Here is a 6,686-nt window from a genome sequence, read left to right as displayed (position 1 = left end):
CCAGATCAACAATTCGTAGCGCTTACAATGTTATCTGATTGAACAGAGATTAAGTAGCGGTTTCTATGATGATTGTCGCATGCCTAATCCTTGTTAATGTAAATATAATTAAAACATCATTTATTAAAAAGAGCATCACACAAGTTTCTTGTTCATTCTTCTTGTGATGAGTCTGCATTCCGAATGAGCGGTAGAATAAAAAAACTTGACTGTTCAAAAGTACTTATATTAAGTTTATTTGAATAAAGATTATTTCTATTTCTAATAATTTCTTGGGCTCACTAGCTCCTATTGCTGAATTGCCATTTTTTTTTATAGATGATAATGGAATGGTGCACCCGTCTGCGCTAACGGTTTACACTGGCAGGGCACCAGTGAAGGATGATAAGATGAACATCAGGTCAGGTCAGTTAGCCCATTGTGACAAATTCACCAGGAATTTATCACGATGGTTTCCAGGGAGAACCGCGTGGAGGTCAACCTGACATGGTACATTGCTAGTAATATGGTCATGGGTTATGAGTCCATATTACTAACAATCCCTTTCCCCCTACTAGTAACCATTATTAAGTGCAATTATTATATTGATGTATCTAGGTAACTGTGTCCCATATTCTACTGGGCGCAGGAAAAGATGTCTGGACAGCTTTGGTTGGAAGACGCATTCCTGGTGGTCACGACCCTCAGCCTTGAGGAATCCTCAAAGAAGATTATTATTATTAACTCCCCCAAATTTCTTAGTCATGCTTTGTAGTTAGGATCATTAATTTTATCGCCTCTCTTACACTAAATATAATGGTTATTGCAGCACATACAAAAGACATCATTACGACATAAATAATATATTTAAGTCGTAATAATGTCTGTATATGTATATGTATATGTAACAGTCGTGTGTATATACACACGACCGTTATTTCAGATAGGGTAGTCAGAGACATTGTTAGTTATCGATGGAGTGTCGTATACATACAACAATACTTCAAGTGTACCCATCTCACTTTATACTAGTTGATCGCTCTGGTTTTGCACGGTTGTATAAGTGTTATACATATAAACTTTCGTCTTGAATCACTCTACCTGTTGCTGAAAACTGTATTAAAATCCGTTACGTAGTTTAAAAGATCATACTGCCCATCTGATGGTAAACAGTTACCGTAGCCTATAGATGTCTGAAACACCAAGGGTGACACGTGCGCGTTTCTAACTCTTAAGAAACCTTAATATACCCTTCTTGAAAAACCCCCATACTGTTATTTCTTTGTTGATCGTCAACTTGCTTGAACTTTGGAGAACGAAATTATCTATAGAGTATAAAACTATGAATTGCAGTTCCCAAGATGTATAATTTTTACATATCATAAAACAAAGTAACCGCCTCTATTTGTTTGATTTTTACAAGATTTATTTCAAGAGGAAGGTTTATATGTATAATACATTCTTGTTATAGTACAGAACAAGTAGAGAAATGCAATAGAAAGGGTCGTATGCTTGATTGCCACCTTTTTTTTTAACTTGGGGAAAACCCTCATGGAGACCCGCCCGCTCCGGGGAGGTAGATTGGCATTGCTGAACTCTTACCGGCTAAAAACCCCAACGTGTTCCTTCTCTTAACCTTGTGTCAGAGTACGGAAATTCGCAAGCAATCTCTAATGCAAGTGCTTGTTTGCCACCTACGTAGTATAAAAAAAAGCATCCGTCGAACCCAGTGAGGGTCGCTGTCGGTAATAAACTTACTTTTAACAAGAGACAAACGGATATAACGTAAATGAGTTACAATTCTGCGTCATACGGCGCCTCGAGCAAGGTCCTTAATTAATATGTCACATACATAATATGAATCTTACGTGAAAATTTAACTGGTTTTTTAATAACGTCATTTAGTTAGACATACGACTATTAATTTAAGAGCCTTTATATAAAATTTCGCGATCAAAAATAAAGAAAATATTGTATATTCATTTAAATCATGATTAACTCTCTGATTTGAACACCGTTAACAAAGCAAATTAAACAGAGAGAGCAGTGACTTCATCTCCTGTTACAATGAATTTCATTTTTTTTTAATTTGTTCGAAATTTTAAATTATTATGTTACACATTTTTGCTGGTAAAAATTTTCATCATAGTTGTAGAAACAGTGTCCGAACAGAAAATAACACCTTTAAAAAGTCTTCAATTGTGTGTTGTTTTTAAATTATTGGGCAACGAGTTAAAAAGCTGCTTGGAAACTTTCACCGTGCTTCGTAATATTAAAGGTTTTGGTTTTATAATACTAGAATTCAAATATATCCAGCGAAATGTGAAAATAAGTGGTAATGAGTTGGACTGCCTCGGTGGTCTAACGGTCTAGCACACCGCTTTACTTTCGATGGTCGCGAGTTCGATTCCTCGAACGGTACGAACATTTATATTCATGAATATGAATATTTGTATCGGTCTGGGTGTTTTCTATGTATACTAGTTGTTTAGTACATAATACAGGCTCCATAACACAGACTCTGCTTACCGTGGGACTAGATGGCGCTGTGTTAATTGTTCAGGGTTATTTATATTTCGGTTTCTGGCAGATTTCACACGACATTGAAATTTTAACAATTCCTGAGACCACTCTCCGTAATATATGCGGTAGAGAATGCGCAAAGATGCAATGACTCGCCAATGGATCGAGTGACAGTTTTTGACTATAATTATTGATTTTCTGTCAACTCTTGACTTTTTTATTAAAAAATAAAATCTCAAATATACTCCTCCATATACTCCTTCTCATCGCTCTAATTTCTCATTTCAATCTTTCACTATTTCTGCCATTAACCTTTGGAATGCACTTCCTGTTGACCTTAGAAGATGTCAAACCAAATTTACTTTGAAGAGGTCCTTGCGTGAATATAATTCCAAATTTCTTTAACAGTATTCAACCAAACTTCTATTGAGATATGAGATTATATAAACTCCCATGAGATTATATGAATATTTATTATATGTAGTTTAAATTTATATTTTATTCATATGTAATCCATAAACTTACATATTTTATATTGGAATATTAATATTTTTATATATTTGCTCATATATATGTATTATTTTTCTGACATATAATTTTTATTTTTTTTTCTTTCAATTTATTATTAAAGTGCATATTATCTCTAATCAACGCGACAGTTGACTGTAGAGAATGCCATCAGGCATTAAGTCTATGTATACTTTTTTGTGTGCAAAAGAATAAATAAATAAATATAAATATTCTTATTTGTTCATACTTAACTAATTGATGTTCATAATTACATAATATAATGAAATCAAGGATTTTATAACGGAGGTGGCTTATGCACCAGTAGGACCGGTAGTGGGTTAGGCTGTGTGCATACGCGCTACTTTTAGTATCGCGATCGGCAACTTTGTTTCTAGATGCAGCGATAGCATTCTGTCAACAATCATTAATTTTCGGTTCGGCAATTTTTAGTCGCTCGATCATTAGTGACTGGCCACTATTATATGCTTACAATAATTGGCAAGTATTTGTTAGTTTTGGTATTTATATAAGAAAATAGGAAGACATAAATGAGAGTATGTTAAAGTATTCAAATCAAATCAATCTTGTTTGATACCATCGATATTAGGAAATGGGCGTCAGATAATATAAAATTTCATTCAGTGCAGCCATTTAATTTTAAATAGTGATATACGCTGCCTCGTGCGTGGTGGCCCCACTGAAAATCAGCGCTGTGGTATAACTATACTACAGTATAAATGCTGAGTGGGACTCACATTCAGCGTTACTATGCGTACATATTCAGCGTATGTTTTAGCGTTTTTTTTTATTTATTTATTTACACACAAATTTATACAACATAATATAAAACAATTGAGAAGAACTGGCAAGAAACTCAATTGAATTACTTTTTTTTTAAATCCAGTTTATTTACAATGCATAGGTATTTATATAGGTGTCTATGTCTAACATTAAATGAAAATCCCGAACATGAAAACTATTGCCATGCACGCTCGTCATTCAAGTAATCGTTTAGTGAGTAATAGGCCTTGCTCAGTAAATATGATTTAACAGATATTTTGAATTTATTTAAGGGTAATTCCAATATATCCTTTGGTATCTTATTGTAAAATTTTATACCTATTCCCATAAAAGACCTATTGACTTTTTCTAAACGATACTTGGGGACAGCAAGTTTGTCTTTAAATCTAGTATTAATATTATGAATCTTGCTGTTGTTCAATAACGTATAAATAAATAAAAGTTGCCAGTGTGCACACACACTAAGTAAGTGTTGCGCAATATATGTCTGTTCATATTGTACACGTGAACGCATCGAAGGCTGGTCGTATATCTGATTCACATTCAGTGTTTGTATACCTCAATGCCGGTTTCTATTTAATCTACAGATTATTACTATGTTCTGAATTCTGTGACGGCCTCGGTGGTCTAGCGGTTTAGGTGCCGCTTTACGTCCGATGGTCACGGATTCACTTCCTTGCACAGTACAAACATTTCTATGAGTATGATTATCTGTATCGGTCTGGTTGTTTTCTATATATATTATATATGTATTTAGAAAAAAAATGTCTCTAACTATTTATACGAGTTCAAACAGTATAACAGTACAGTATAGTAGCAACAGAAGCTGCGCTTAGCTTGGGACTTGATGTGTGAATTGTCCAGAGTTATTGATTTATAAAAAAAAATATGGATTGGTTTCCAGGGGGAATCGCGTGGAGGTCAATCTGACATGGTACATTTCTAGCAATGGGGTCAATAGACCACATTACAATTCACTTTCCCCCTTAATATAGACCATGGCTGCACATCTCAAATTTGAGATACTTGTGATTCGACATTTCGTTATTTAAAAGAACTGTTACATGTAAGTTAATTCATATAGTCCCTTTATCATTAACTCATTGCCTGACAAACTATTACTACATACTCTAAAATCTATTACTTCATACTTAAGTCAGGGAAAAAACTCGACTCATACATACGCCGGTTCTGAAGTTGGTTGAATCCACTATTGACTTGATAAAGCAAGAATAGAATAGAATAGAATAGAAAATCATTTATTCAAATAAACTTACATTGAAGCACTTTTGAATAGTCATTACATTTTTTTTAATCTACCGCTCGTTCGGAAAGCTGTCTCACCACAAGAAGAACGAGCAAGAAACTTGCGTGTTGCTCTTTTAAATAAATTTATTATTACTTTACATTTTTAAGTTTAAGTTTGTGAATACAAACCACCAATTAGCACTAATTCAATTAAATACTCAAAAAGAAAAAATATTGAATACATAACCAACTGGTTAAACAATTACTAAGAGGAAATCAGTCATAGTGATTAGAGCAGACCAGTCTCTACAAGCAGCACCCGTTCAGGAGTATGACGGAGAGCCAGCCATCACTGCGCTCGACCATATTTTAGGGAGCCCAATGACCCGGCCCACCACGCCGCCACAAGTCTGGACATTTTAGTGAGCATGACTACTCAAAACACTAGACCACGTCAAAGCTACTCACAATTGCCATCTGATAGCAAGAGCGCACGAAGGCCAGACCATTCGTCAATGTGAAAGTAAATATCCTAAGGACGGTGTTACATATGAATATGGATGGTTATGTTGGATGTTGGATGCGAATGTTGAAATGGATGTGTGATGTGACGAGGATAGACAAGATAAAGAATGAATACATCAGAGGAAGTATGAAAGTGGCACCGATGTCGGAGAGGTTAAAGAGTAATCGTCTATTGTGGTATGGGCATGTAATGCGTAGGAATGAAGATCATATCCTAAGGACGGTGTTACATATGAATGTGAATGGTTATAAGGGTAGAGGAAGACCGAAAAAGAGATGGATGGACTGTGTGAAAGATGATATGGTGAGAAAGGGAGTAAATAACGAGATGACTGCGAACAGAGATGAATGGAAGAGAAAAACATATTACGACGACCACAAATAAATGGGATAAGGAAGAAGCAGAAGAGTAAATGTGAAAGTTATATATACCAGATGTTTAGTACCCATAACACTAGCTCTGCTTAGTTTTGGTGCCGAATTAGATCTCTACATAGGTAATAAAGGTATTCTCTCTATAGAATAGAGGTTCTGACAAAAAGCTTATTTTTTAAAGTTTAATATATAAGAACTTGTAAAGTTGAATAAATATTGCACAAATAAAATTTGACATCTAAAACGAAATATTTATAACTTTTTATTATACACTAGCTGTTCCCGCGACTTCATACGCATGGAATTTTGCTTTATTTTTCTAAAATAAATACTAGCCTAAGTTACTCCTTTTTACATCAGCTACCTGCCAAAAAAAGTCTCGCCACAATCGGTCCAACCATTTCAGAGATTAGCCGGAACAAACAGACAGACAAAAATTGTAAGAAATGTTATGTTGGTGTATGTACCATATTTATATTCATATGCATGTAGTAAAAAACGGTTATTTCAATATTACAAACAGACATTTCACTTTTATTTATATGTATAGATGTATAGATAACCAACAAAATAAAATTATTTTCTTACATCCACAATTTAGAAATTAATTGAATGTATGTATCTTAAAAAAACTCACCTGTAAGTTTCAGAGACTTCTTTCTCGCAATCTTCGGTTTTCTAATAACAATTTTATACTTGTGTTTCACGTTATAATTCTGGTGAGG

Source organism: Achroia grisella, unplaced genomic scaffold (genome assembly GCF_030625045.1).
Source record: "Achroia grisella isolate CSIRO2021 unplaced genomic scaffold, CSIRO_AGI_Agris_v1 utg18504, whole genome shotgun sequence".
In the NCBI taxonomy this organism is placed as follows: domain Eukaryota; kingdom Metazoa; phylum Arthropoda; class Insecta; order Lepidoptera; family Pyralidae; genus Achroia; species Achroia grisella.
This window is presented reverse-complemented; position numbering follows the sequence as displayed.